Here is a 13,288-nt window from a genome sequence, read left to right as displayed (position 1 = left end):
CATAGATCATAGAACATTTTTATTAAACTTTCCTATCTGCTCGGCCTTACTGAAGTATTTTAGCTGCATTTTAGCTTCTATTTATATACTTTACAGTAGATAGTGTTTAGTAAGAGAAGAGAGATACAAGCGCTAAACCCCCACAATAACCAAACCTTAACTAAAGCAGGAAGATCAGTTTCTGCTCGAGACAGATGTTTTCTGAACTGTAAATCTCTGGCTGGAGACGTTGTGTGTCCGGACTCAGAGGTTGTATAAGAAAAGACTCGGAGAGCTGCAGGCGCCGCTCATTGCTCTGCGCTCCCCGTGCGGAATGCGCGTGTCCTCCATCCTTCATTACCTTCATACACTCCTCTCAAACCATATCAAACTCCTGGAATATTTCGGTGAACAGATACTGGATCTTTCTTTCCGAGATCATGGGCAGAAACAATAAACACGGTGAAAACAGGAAGGTATTCTGATCGTATAGAGAAATGCGCAAAAATACATTTCCTAAAATCCAATAAAATCTAGTTACATTCTGATGCTATTTTGATGTATCTGAATAGTTTTGGCACAGTTGTTACAGCAAAGAGACAAATAAACTTTTTTAAATTTCATTCGAGCTGTAGTTTTGAAAATGTTTTTTCAATTCTCTAAATAATACAAACACAAACACCCGTTGTAAGCGTCTGACCATTGATATTCTTGAATTATAAGACCGTACACACGCTGGCAGGCAGTTCAGCGAATATGATGCCCCTGCAGGGGCCGAATATTAGACAGACGTATACATACAGTCATCGTGTGGAGTTTATTCCTCCTCTACCGCAGTCTTTGCCTCTTGTCACATTTGCGCTTAATTGTCGATTTTTTGTATAGAACACCGAATATCTTGAGGAAGCCTGTCAAGCGAAGACTGATGGATTATTGAGGTGCAAACACTGGTTCAAAATCAACACCCTCTGCTATTGCCGTTGTTTCTTTGATAATTTCTTCAAATTCCTCATCTGACCTTCAATATCGAGGGATATTGAGCATAATACCATACAAATTGTAACTTTCTTTTGATTGCCAGTTTTATTAAAATGCCATCCCCTTTTACAGTTATTTTAGATGTTTGGCAAGGCGTTATATCCCCCCTCTCACCCTCAGCTAAAATATTTTAAAAGTACAACAACATTACATTATATTGAACAGCGTTTATGTTAACATTTATATTCAAATTAAGGTAAATATACGAAAATATTAAAATAGAACTCCGGCGATCTGTTGTTTTTGCTTGACAAGTTCTCGAACAGTTTTGCATTGTTTTTTAAATTACTTTAGCTGAAGATGCAACGGGAGCATAAGTGAATTCTCCCTCACTCACTGGAACATATAATTCTATGGGTGAATACTAACTGCTTGCAAGTTGCCAATGTCGGTAATTATTGGAAATTCCCGGTAATGTTGACTCTGGTACTCAATTGTTTGAGTAAATATCAAAATAGTTCAGGTTTTGCGGAACAATTAAATTTTTGCGGTGATGATGTTTACTATAGGAAGAAGTGCGTCCCTGGGTGGGATCAAAAAACCCACCTGGGGTATAATAGCCGAAAACGCTAACCGATTGCACCACAGAAATGCTTACACCTTGCTTTTTTTCATTTACATACTTTTGGTGAACAAAAAAAATCGCTCGCATTTCATCTTTCGCAAGCTGTATGATTTAAAAAAAAACAAGTTGTTCTGCAAAGGAAATGAATAAACGCATTAAACCAAATCAAGACCTCTTTGAGTGTCCCAAATTACATGTTCTGTAAAACAAGACAGGAAAAAAAAAGGTACCGCTGGAATTCGGACCCAGGATTTCCTCTTTATGAAACAGGTCTTTTAACCAGCTTTACCACAGCACTGGCAGAATACTATTCTTATACAGGTGGGTACCCACCCTCAAACCTTTGTTCTCTCGCTATTTTACCTTTGCCTACTGCCCTGTCTCTCTCACACCTGAAGAAGGCTCCACGGGCGAAACGTTGTGTTCTCGTTCTTCTTTTTTTCAGCATGGAATAAACCTATTACCTATTCTTTACAGCCTCTTGGACACACCGCTCTGAGACATCTGAGGTCGATGTGCGCTGAGCCTGGTCGCCGAGCAAAATCATGCCCAAGGGGGGTGGCTTTTGTGACGAGGTGGCCGAGTGGTTAAGGCGATGGACTGCTACTCCATTGTGCTTTGCACGCGTGGGTTCCAATCCCATCCTCGTCGGTTTATGTTTTCGACTTGTGATCCGTTTCTAAGTCGGACTTGCTTTCTTTAGCTACTGTAGTAGAGCAGTAATATTTCTAGCGTTGCCTGAACATGGCGTACAGCAGTAGCTGACAGATATAGTCTCTTAATATTTAGGTTAAATTTATGCTTTGTACTGCTTTCACCTGATATTAATAGTAGTCCTGATGAACGATTTAGGGACATGGCGCATCTTGAAAATGTTCTTGTTAATTTCAGTTTGGAAAAGATGCACTCACCAGAAGCAGAAACTGGTCGTATCTGCAAAATGCGCAATGCAATAGCAATGTCTTGCTATGAGTCCTTACCTGTTACAGGAGGCGTTGTAGGACTTTTTTAGTTCAGAAAAAGCTATCAATTCATCTTACATTTCTACTCCATCAATATTAGCAATGCTATCTTTACTAAGCTCTAAATATAGCTCTAAATAAATGCAAATTTTAAAATACATTTTAAAATAAATGCTATTCCATATGTTGTAACTTTGTGGTATTTAGAAATGTACACTGTGGACTTTATTTCACTTCTTGTTCCTAAGTCAGATTTTTAGTGCTTCCGAACGTTACTTCCAACCTGGACTGACAGCTCACCCGATCTGTTTGTGATCCGACCATGGAGTCGGGGGCTGTACCAAGCGCACGTTCCTTCCCAATGCTGAGGCGATCATTCAGAAGATGGTTGTGAAGATAGACAAGCTTTGTCGACTAAAAAACAAGGCAGGATATGCAAGAATACTAATCACTGGCGACAGTTTTGCTCTCTTACTATTGAGACTCCTACATTGCGAGTTTTTTTGAAGACTTTGAAACTAAAGGAAAGTGGAGACAAATGAAACGGGCACGGGCACGGGCGGGGTGAACCCACGATCTTCGGTTTACAAAACCGACGCCTTACCACTTGGCCACCGCACCTTCGAGGAAAGATGGGAATAATGTTGTCCAAATTATTTTTTTCTGAATCTGGTTTACATCGCCTGGAGGCAGCAACAACAATAAAAGGGATACTTAACAAGGAGATACGCTGTAGCAGTGCGACTCCAACAGATTCTCCTGAAGAGGCTGGAGGTTTAAGCCAGCTCCTTAGAGCACTCGGCCACGTTACTCTCAACAGAGTTGTTGTTTGACCTAGTGTTTTTATAACGCGTGGAATTGACCGCAGCTTCTTTTTCTGAGATGCTTTCTCTCACGTGGTGAAATCTCGACCTCTTTGGCATCTCTGGCTATAGTTCTTCTGTAGAGCAGGCTTTCACACCTCTGCTTTTAGTGCCCTTGAAGTCATTTTATTTTTACAGGAAGACGCATTCCCTAACGAACTCTCCTGTTTTAGAAATGCTTCATAAGGCGTGTTTGATTCAACGGACAAACAGTATACTAATTGTACAATGCAGATTTATGCGGCATTCGTACTGGATTTGAGTGGGATTCTGAAATACTTCTTGCAAAGGTATTCAGACTTTCTTGAACCTATAATAAAAAAACAGACCTGAAACTCCCTAACTTCCAATCTCTGATGTTGCTGTCCTTAAACTCGGACGTGAAGTTCTGCAGACGTGTGCATAATGTCCTGTTTTCTTACAGTGTAGACATTTTGCTGTTCACGCTCCGCATTCATCTGCTTTGTGCATTGTTAGTCCGCACCTGTAACATGTAATGTCAGCCGTCCCCTGTTCTTCTATATCTCTAGCATGACTGCGTCCGGCTGCTCGGCTTTTGTTTGTAAAGTTTGAGCGAGCGCCCCGTTCAGTGTCACTTTGTCACTGTGGTCAGAAAGCATTCTTGATTCTGCTTGAGCTGCTTCATGAATTCTAGCGACTGTAAGAGCTCTTTCCAAAGTCAGCCCTTCCTCCTGCAGCAATTTATAGTCTCTTATGTGCACATTTTTCCACAAGTTGATATCTTAACATGTCAGTTTCCAATACTCCAAAGTCACAAGATTTAGCCAGTTCTCTTAGTGCAGTCACAAAAGCAACAACAGATTCGTCCTGAGACTGAGTTCTCTGCCTAAATTTATGCCGTTCCAAAACCACTTTTCTCCGCGGTGTAAAGTAAGCGTCTAAGGCAGCTACAGTCTGTTCATATGTACCTTTTTCTCCAGGGAGGTTGGCGAAAATCCGCTGCACGGGAGCCCCGATACAGTGCAGTAATGTAGCCCGTCTCACGGCTTCCTGAGCTTCTGTAGATCCACTGGCTATTTAAAAAAATCTGTACGACTCCATCCATATCTTGTATTCCGTATACAAATACGGAGGTCCGAGGTTCAGTAGAAATGGTGGAAAAAGCTGAGCATAAGCAAAGCTTCTCGGCGCGGCTACCATATCTTCCATGGCGAAAGCTAAACGAAAAGTCCGAAAATTCAGAAGTTCGTTTCTACCAGCAAGAGAACTAAAATCAGCAGTGTTCCGCTCGCTTTGAGTCCGTTAACCACTCATCTCTCGTCGCCATAAATGTTGTGTATCTTAATAAGGAGACGTTTTCATATTATTTTAACTATTTTATTAACTACACAGATCACGCCCTTACACCATATATTCCCGCCTTCTACTCTCTCGTTCTGTTGTCTCGCGATGTCTACTCACTATACTACATTTAGCATGACTTCTTGTTGCAGTTGAGCTCAAAGCTGGAGATGATCTCCATATTCTACCGCCGTAACTAGTCCGAAACGTAGTACACAGTACACACTTTTTAAGTGAACTCAGGTTGTTAAAAAATTAAACCAGCGCCCTGTCACAGAAACGTACCCCAATCTCCCGCGCAACAAGCGGGGGTACTCAGCACTATACTAAAGAGGAGCGCTTGTCTGCAGCTGAGCGTCAGCTCTGTTTACTGTCAGCAGTCATTTCCTCATTTCCAAATACTTTTTCACCTGCTTTCAGCTTTTAAACTAAACGCTCAAGAAGTAATTAATGTCAGTTGGAAGTCTGTTTCTGTTGTCTCAGCTCTTGATAAAGAAAAGCCGTGCATGGGAGACTCCCTCTCTGAAGAAGTTTGCTGTCACCCTGCGAGGGAGAAGAGCCATCAATCACCGAGGCAACTACTGAGACAGTTAACATTAAACACGTGAAATGCGAGATGTTGTGATTTTTTTCCCGCTTAAGGCTTCTATCGGTTCTACTCTAACGAGAAAGACCTCTTTATTAGAAGTGAGATTTTAACAAACGTCTCCAGGGTTAACTGCGACCTGAACGCAACGCCTTAGACCACCAGCCATCTGGCCTGTGGTACTTAGAGCAGTGCTCAATAAAAATGATCAAAAACCGAAAGCGCTTCTTATGCGGATCAGTATATTCCGATACCACTGGTTCTGCAGAAGAAATAAGAAAAGCCGAACTCAAACCACTGTGGTGCCATTACGGGTACTCTGTCTGCAGCTGCTTTAAGATCTACTCACACCGTGTTGCCATTAAGGCTACCTAGTTAAAAAAAAAAAACTTATCGTCATCTTTTTGAACTTGATTATTAGACACCCGTTAAATCTCCACCGAGGTTTCTTGAGAGATCGTTCAGCGAGCGAGTATTAAAAAACTACGTCGCTTCCAATCTCTGCTCTCACTGTAAACTCGGACGTGATGTTCTGCAGATGTGCAGTGTGCCTTTCCTCTTGTCGTATTCAAGAGTACTCACTGTGTGAGCTCCTCACTGCGTGTTCTGTACTCTACTGTGATTTAATTTAGATGATTACGTGGAGTAGAGTGACAAGATCTACTTGAACATTTTCGGTTTGTGAAATGAAACACTAAATACACTACTGTAAATACAACTAATGGACATTTAAAATAACCACAGTACAGCTAGAAGAGTGAAAGATAAAAGACTATTTGGAATGACATTCACAATAGACACAATAAGAACAGCACAACCGCCCGAACAGGGACTTGAACCCTGGGCCCTCAGATTAAAAGTCTGATGCTCTACCGACTGAGCTATCCGGGCTCTGAAAGAAGACCGACACTGTCGGGATCCTCGCAAGTCACGTGTCTCTTGTTCCGAAGAGCAGTCATACCTGACCCGTCTGGAATGACCACTGACAGACTTTATCCAGAAGCGACGGCACCACTCCCAGTAGAATGAGTGAGAAATACAGCATGACATGGGTAGTTAAGGGGCTCCCACAATCCATCTTTCCTCACATTACTGATTTTTTTCAATAGCATTTTGACCTTTTTTCACATTCAGATTTTTTTCTCATTTAATAAAATCTTTTAATCAACAACATTAAAAAGAAAATAAATGGAACGTTTTTTGGAACAATAAAAAAAATATTTCAATGCCTTGGTTGTATACGTGTGCACACCCTTTATAAAGGGAGTTGCAACAGTGCTGAAATTTAAAGAGCATTTCTGTAGAGAAAACAGCCTTGATGTTCAGCTTAGGGAGCTTGTCTTTTCGAAATTCTATTTCTTAACACCTTGCACAGCCTCCCGACAGACTAACAAATATTTACGTTAGAGTAAGTGAATAACAGTTTAACCGAAAAAGTTTGTAATTGTGATTTTGTTAAAATTCAATAAATCGTCTATCAACAGTTAGAATTTATTAAGAAATTGTTTTATTTCATAAACTATAAGACAATTCAGAGAGTTTATAGGTCATATCCGTCGCTTATGTTCTTTTAACTCTAGCGTTCAGGATCCAAACCCAGGTGCGGACGGTTGTGTTTCTTGAATCTCTTGTAATCATCAAAAGTCGATGTGTAGTCCTTCAGTACTTTCTCCAGTTTTGCCATGGATATTTTATACGTTCAATACTTGTCATGCTCTTTTGCATTTTCCTTAACAAACGGAAAAAGTTCAAAGTGTGCTTATGGCTGTGCTTCTCATCTACACGACAGCACTTGTAACAGTACAGGACACGCAGTGAGGAGTTCGTGAAGCTTTCAGTTTAATGCGGAGTTCAGAAGGAGGATTCGCTCGCTGAATGATCTCTCAGGAAATCCCGGGTGAGATTCAACAGGTGTTTTCTGCAACAGCCATGACAAGTGTGAAGCAATCTCAGGATTTCCTGAATTTGAACTAAATTATTAGTTCAAATAATTTAGGATTTAACAGAACTAAAAGAGGTACATTTAAAACAGCAGCGCAACTCTGCAGCACGTCGAGTGTGCCTGCATTTATTTGTGTAAACCTGGCTCTCTCTGAACACAAGCAAAGAGTTCTCACTCACCAGAAGATTGCGATGTGAGTACTGTAATATAAAGCACCTGGAGATGCCAGGGATTGAACCCGGGACCTCATACATGCGAAGCATGCGCTCTACCACTGAGCTACATCCCCGATGAAAAAGTTTACGGAACAGACTAAGAGATGTGCAAATGCTCACTGATCACACCACTCATGAAGAATGCCTGCAGTTTCCCACTTTCGCGTTTCTTCTACTACAGAGTAAATTCATAGGAATGAAAAAATAAGGAAGGAAAAATAATGGCATCGAAGCTTCAAGAGACTGTGCACAAATTAATCTGTTATTTTTACATCCAGTTACATGGGCGACGGTGGTTGATTCCCAGACGGGGGAGTGCTTTTTTTCTACCTCCTTACTCGACTGTCTTTCAATTCTATTTTATTTGTAAGCTTTTTGCATCTTTTAAGTGCTCTTGATTAAACTATGCATAGAAAAACAGCAGTGCTGATGATTTAATGTAAAAGGGTGAAACAACGCCCCAACCACAGGAATGGTAACAGGAAGGATCGTGTTCTTATTTAATATGTCCTTTTGAGGTGTCTTGTCAATGCACACAGGCGGTAGAGCTGAATAATTTACTTTTAGTGGTGTTTTTAAACAAAGATGGAACACGTTCTTTCTATACCAGGAAGAAAGGAGCAGACTTTACCTTTTTAGAGGCAAAAATGACACCTTATCAAAGCTAATATTAATTAAAATGACATCACAACAAAAGAGTGGAGCCTTGAGTGAATAAAGCCTTGAGTGGAGCCTTGAGCTTTCATTGGACGTCTGTGTCTCCATAACTTTGTAGGTGAGAGAGAGGAGTGTGATAATTTGCAGGTGCTTCTCGGAAGTGCATTGGTGGTACAGGCGCCTTCCAAATAATTGAGTCAGGTTTGAATCCCAGCCAGTGCAAACCCAAATCTTTTCAAGATAATCTGTGGTCCGCTAACACATCTTTTGAAACACTACAACAGGTAACACCCGTGTGAAACATCATGAGCATCTGTTAAACCTCTCTACCTGCCCGTTCCTCACAGAGACATGACGAGGGTCTAAGGGGACATTTTGAGCCGTAGAAACATTTTATCATTCCGTACTTTCCTGTGCAGTCAGGCCAGTTCCACTTTAACTGCGCCCGACAACGGAGGTCGTTTTGAAAACAACGAGAGTAAAGGCACACTGCACGTCTGCAGAACATCACGTCCGAGTTTAAGGACAGCAACATCAGAGATTGGAAGCTAGGGAGTTTCAGGTCTGTGTTTTTATTATAGGTTCAAGAAAATCTGAATACCTTTTCAAGAAGTATTTCAGAATCCCAGTCAAAGACAGTACGAATGCCGCATAGATCTGCATTGTACAATTAGTATACTGTTTGTCCGTTGAATCAAACACGCCTTATGAAACATTTCTAAAACAGGAGAGATCATTAGGGAATGCGTCTTCCTGTAAAAATAAAATGACTTCAAGGGCACTATAAGCAGAGGTGTGAAAGCCTGCTCTACAGAAGAACAAAAGCCAGAGATGCCAAAGAGGTCGAGATTTCACCACGTGAGAGAAAGCATCTCAGAAAACGAAGTTGCGGTCGTTTCCACACGTTATAAAACCACTAGGTCAAACAAGAGCTGAAGAGCCGCTGTTGAAAGTAACACGGCTGAGCGCTCTAAGGAGCTGGCTTAAACCTTGAGCCTCTTCAGGAGCATCTGTTGGAGTCACACTGCTACAGCGTATCTCCTTGTTAAGTATCCCTTTTATTGTTGTTGCTACCTCCAGGCGATGTAAACCAGATTCAGAAAAAAAATAATTTGAACAACATTATTCCTATATTTGCTTGTAGGTGCCATGGCCAAGTGGTAAGGTGTCTGTCTCGTAAACCAAAGGCTGTGGTTTCAAACCCACCTGTGCCTGTTTCAAAGTCTTCAAAAAAAACTAGCAATGTGGGAGTCTCAATAGTAAGAAAACATAACTGTTGCCAGTGCTTAGTGCATATCCTGCCTTGATCTTTAGTCAACAAAGCTTGTCTCTCTTCACACCCATCTTCCGAATGATCTCCTCAGCATTGGGAAGGAACGTGCGCTTGGTACAGCCCCCCCTCCATGGTCTGATCACAAACAGATCCGGTGAGCTGTCAGTCCAGGTTGGAAGTAACTAAAGCACTAAGAATCTGATTTAGGAACGAGAAGACCGTGTTTTTTTAAACGAGTAAATAAAATAATATAAAATAATATACTGCCTGCAAGACTAAGTCAAGTTCAAGTTCAAGTTTATTGTCATTATACTCATACGCAGGTATATGGTATAACGAAATGCTATTTAGCTAGCTCTCGGACATAAGTAGTACAAAGAAAAAAACACAACAACAATACAATTGTATAACAAAAGAAAGGCAGAGACAACAGCTGATGTGCAAAAAACAACAACAGGCAGTGTGCAAAACAACAAAAAGGTAACAGGTTATGTGCAAAAACATGCATCAAAAGAATGGAATAAAGGGATAGAAATGATGGGGAGTGAGCTTTTGACATGTATGGTAGAGGTAGATTTTCAATGTGTGTTTGGGTTTTTGGTGAGAAAGAAGGCACTGTGAGGTTCAGATCATAGGTGAGAGGTGAGGAGAGAGTGAGAGAGGCTGGGAGTTTAATAGTTTGATATTGCGGGGGTAAAAACTGTTTCTGAGTCTGGTAGTCCGGACCCGAACGCTCCGGTGCCATTTTCCATGTCATGCTAAACGCCACAAATTGTTCGTCCAGTTGTATCAATCGTCCTAAATTTACGGAAAATCGGATGTGACTGATACAATCCGCACCCATTTCTTCAGGATAGTTGAGCGGTTTAAAACAGCAAATTTACAGATGCGTGTCTTATAAGCTTTGTGTTTCGCTCTCCAAATAGAGGCACGGGTTCAAATCCCACTCCCGACAATCAGGCGTTTTACCCTGACTTTTTTACCTGCCTTTACACTGTTTCAGTCTTGTTGTGCTCGCTGACAATCACAGTACGAGGAAAACTGAGAAACTGCTTAGCAAAAACATAACGGACAGAAAAAAGCTTCGTAAACACGTGAATGTGGTTAGCAGCAGTAAGGTATGCATTCAAATGTTTAAGGCTGATTTATAAAAGCAGCAGAAGAAAGGTGCAGCCTTTGTAAGAATTTGCGGGTTTTTATGCTGCTTGGACTTCTTTCAAGCCTATTAAGTGACCCCCGTTTTATTTTCATTTTCAAACTTCAGAACCGAATAACGAAAATGTTTCATGTGTGACAGCATTCCGTTGCAAATACCGTTTCCACGATGTATTCAGCGACGGGAATGAAATGTTTTAGTGCTGGCTCAAATGCGAGGAATTTCAGAAAAACCTGGAAAAGCAATGCTTGCAGTAAATGACATATCTAAAGCGTGTAGTCAGCATGAGCAGAACAACGCAATGCTCTGTAAAAACGATCTGAAGCCGCAATTATTCTTTTATCTCAGGCAGTTCATTCCGATACGATGTTTCCGCAGACTAAATGAAATGCCGAACTTCAAATATGTTGTTGCCATTATTGTACTCCTGCTGAAAGAAGAAAGAAAGAAAGGTGTCGTAAATGACCTTTGTCGCCCGTGGGAGATGTCAAGCGCATTGGACATGAAAAGTGCCGGATAAAACCCATTTCTATACGTTTCTCTTGGTGTCGGGGCTCCTATTGAATGTAAAGGAGGCAACGTGCTCAGCCAGCCGACTCAGCACTTACTGAACGCAGGTGTCTCAGAGCGGTGTGTCCAAGTCGCAGTAAAAGAGGAGGATTCTGCCGGCGCCGTGGCTTAGTTGGTTAAAGCGCCTGTCTAGTAAACAGGAGATCCTGGGTTCAAATCCTAGCGGTGCCTTTCTTCCTGTCTTCTCGCACCGTTTATTGTTATAGAGAACATGCTTCTGCATTACCTCAGTCAATATCACCGGGAATGTGAATAGAAATGTAAACATCAATATTTCTGCTGTCTCCTGAGAAACACAAGTATAGAGTCAAAACACAATAAATAATGCTAAAAAATTATTCAGTTAACACCCAGATGTGACAAAACACATTTAAGACTTACATCCCCTTTAAATATGTATTTCCTTAATATCAGTTCTCTTCCCTCCCCAGGACACCTGCAAATTCACTAGAGCATATTAAAAGCTGTGTGTAAGTCTTACATGTGTTCTGTCACGTCTGGGTGTTAAATTAATAGATGTGTTGTGTCATTTAATATGATTTGACTCCACGCTTGTGTTTCTCGGGAGACAGCAGACATATTGGGGATTTGCGGCTACAGAAAATAATGTGAACTTTACAGGCAAAAGTAAGGTTAAGTTAAAGAAACAAAAACGTATTGTCACCTTTTTCAACGTGATTTTTTAAGACATTTGTTCGGAATAGTATATCTTCTCGTGTCTGTGGCTGTTATCCTACAATAACGGTGGTGAAATAGCAGGAATGTGCGGAAAGAATCGGAGATTGAACAGGAGACTCATCCAGTCGATCGTAAGGTTGTGTAGGACCGCACACCCTACGATGTCAGTGTTGAGTAGTGAGGTTCAAAAGCTTCTTCACGAACCAGGAAGGAGTACAAACCTAAAGTCTTCTGATCCGTAATCAGACACGTTATCCATTGCGCCATTGGCGTTTGTATTGCATTCAGAGCCGCTACTATTCATGTGTCTTGTATGTGTGTCTAGTTACTACGTCTTTCATTATGTCTGGTTTAAAATAATGTATCTTTAAAACAGACAAAGGGTTTATGAGTCTCCCTGAAATTCACACACGAAGAATAAAAAATATCGCGTTTAAAAAGAATACAGAGATGCCGGCGATAGAAAACGGAGCGTCTTAAGTGCGCGCTATCACTGAACTAAACTCCCGATCGATAAGTTTGTCGGCGGCTTTTTAATTGTGTTAGGAAGAGCAAACAGTCCACAGTGTACATTTTAAAGGTCTAAGCAAAACAATCAGACGTGAGGATTAGGATTAGGATCCAGAACAGGAGCCTTTACTTCTTTATATACTGAGCTTTCGGGTGAACGTCAAAGTGAAAGACAAATTCACAATTTTCACTTTTTGATTAAGGAACAAGAAAACACCATCCTTCGAGCTGGATTCAAACCAGGGACATAAGAAATGCCCACTGTTTTTGTCTATAGTCTTAAGATCCAGCAATTGAGCTATCGAGAGGTCGGAAAGCAAACGCTTTGTCACACGTGCAGCCCAATGTAGTGTAGTGTTCCTCTATTTAAATCCCAGTTCGACATCAAAATACTCACTCCCATAGTCTCGTTCAGAAGAAGAAATGGACCAGGCTTCCACTGTATAAACGTCCAGAGTTCTTATAAAACGTTTGAAGGGACATCAGTGCAGGCTGAAATTGACCCTTTTTCTAGTGGGATCAGGATCATATAAAACCTTTCTTTTGGATTGAGAAGAGGATCATGGAGACACTCAAAATATCCCTGTCTTTGCTTCTTTCAAGGATGAATGGAGTATTGAGCTGCAAGCATCGGTTTAAATCAAAACTCTCTGCTACTGCAGTTGCTTGTTTGAGAGTTTCTTCAAATCTTTCAACTGAACGTTGATATCAAGAGATATTGACGGTAATATCATAGGGACTTTGGTTTTCTTTTGATCGAAAATTGTATTAAAATACAAGCCTCTTTCCCTTGCATCCTCAGATAAAATTTCTAAATACCACAAAGATACAACATATGGAATAGCATTTATTTTAAAATGTATTTTAAAATTTGCATTTATTTAGAGCTATATTTAGAGCTTAGTAAAGATAGCATTGCTAATATTGATGGAGTAGAAATGTAAGATGAATTGGTAGCTTTTTCTGAACTAAAAAAGTCCTACAACGCCTCC

The 13,288-nt window shown here is 40.8% G+C and overlaps 1 protein-coding gene and 4 non-coding genes across 6 annotated transcripts in view; 2 read left to right on the top strand and 3 right to left on the bottom strand.

Moving 5' to 3' along the window:
* Window positions 1-13,288, bottom strand: part of LOC138243075 (uncharacterized) — a 114,137-nt gene that overhangs the window by 79,087 nt on the left and 21,762 nt on the right. The window lies entirely within an intron of this gene.
* trnas-gcu (transfer RNA serine (anticodon GCU)) lies at window positions 2,152-2,233 on the top strand. The gene has a single exon. It is a non-coding gene; the product is annotated as a tRNA-Ser (tRNA).
* On the bottom strand, window positions 6,114-6,186 carry trnak-uuu (transfer RNA lysine (anticodon UUU)). Its single transcript has one exon. It is a non-coding gene; the product is annotated as a tRNA-Lys (tRNA).
* On the bottom strand, window positions 7,455-7,526 carry trnaa-cgc (transfer RNA alanine (anticodon CGC)). The gene has a single exon. It is a non-coding gene; the product is annotated as a tRNA-Ala (tRNA).
* Window positions 11,206-11,279, top strand: trnat-agu (transfer RNA threonine (anticodon AGU)). Its single transcript has one exon. It is a non-coding gene; the product is annotated as a tRNA-Thr (tRNA).

Source organism: Lepisosteus oculatus, chromosome 14 (genome assembly GCF_040954835.1).
Source record: "Lepisosteus oculatus isolate fLepOcu1 chromosome 14, fLepOcu1.hap2, whole genome shotgun sequence".
In the NCBI taxonomy this organism is placed as follows: Eukaryota; Metazoa; Chordata; class Actinopteri; order Semionotiformes; family Lepisosteidae; genus Lepisosteus; species Lepisosteus oculatus.
This window is presented reverse-complemented; position numbering and strand designations above follow the sequence as displayed.